Genomic DNA, 951 nt, shown 5'->3' with positions numbered 1-951 from the left:
CTAACATGATGCAAGATAGTGGTATTCAATACAAATTTATTGAGTATATACATAAATTCTCCAGTTGGAACATGATTTGAAAGGTGTAGGGGATGCTGTGCTGTCCCACCCATATCTAACCCCACCCTACCCCTACTTTAGCATGGAAGTATTTACTCTCCCAACAGCTAACAGTTGCATGGGCTTCCCCTCTCCAGGGATTGCCCTTGCCTGTGGAGGGCTGCCCCACCCAAACTCACATTCCCTTCCCAGGGGCATCCTACATTTCAGTGACTGGCCAAGACAGGTATAAAATGTGGCCCCTTACCACAAAAAGTGACAATTCATCAGGATGATCATAGCTAGGAAGAAGTCCTCAGTGGGAGTGGCTGAGGCCTTTGTTGTGACTGCATTAAGCAATCGTGTTTCCTTTGCCCCGTCAGAGATGTTATTCCTAAGAACACCAACAGGAAATTTCCAGCACACAAATCTCCATCTCAGAGTCTTGTCCCAAGAAACTAACCTGCCACAGGGTGAAATAGCCTCTTTGGAGAGTGATAGGTTTGTTCAGAAGTTACCCTTCATTTGGTCGCCATTTTCCACAGAAGCTCACTTTTTATCTAGTCCCTAGGGTAAGGTCAGACTCTAGGCAGAATTACAAAGTAGGAGAAACTATACATAGATTGCTTCTCTTCCATCTACTGTCATTTTCCCCCTACCCTCTGTGGTCTTGACATTTTCCTACCATCCAGAGAGCCCTAGTCCATTAAAGTGCCTGGAGTCAGTACTTCCACAAGACTACAAAGTCCTTTTATGGAAGTGTTTAAAAGGCAATTAGATTTAACTCATTCACACTAGCATACTAATGAAAGCCTGCTTCCTTGAATCTTCCCACAGAACTAAAAGGAGTCAGAATTGGATGGTTTCAATACAAAGTGGAATGTCTTTCCAGATCCCACAATAGAAGCAAGG

The sequence above is a fragment of the Galeopterus variegatus genome, unplaced genomic scaffold (assembly GCF_000696425.1).
Source record: "Galeopterus variegatus unplaced genomic scaffold, G_variegatus-3.0.2 Scaffold16715, whole genome shotgun sequence".
NCBI classification, from domain to species: Eukaryota; Metazoa; Chordata; class Mammalia; order Dermoptera; family Cynocephalidae; genus Galeopterus; species Galeopterus variegatus.
Note: the sequence above shows the minus strand (reverse complement) of the source record.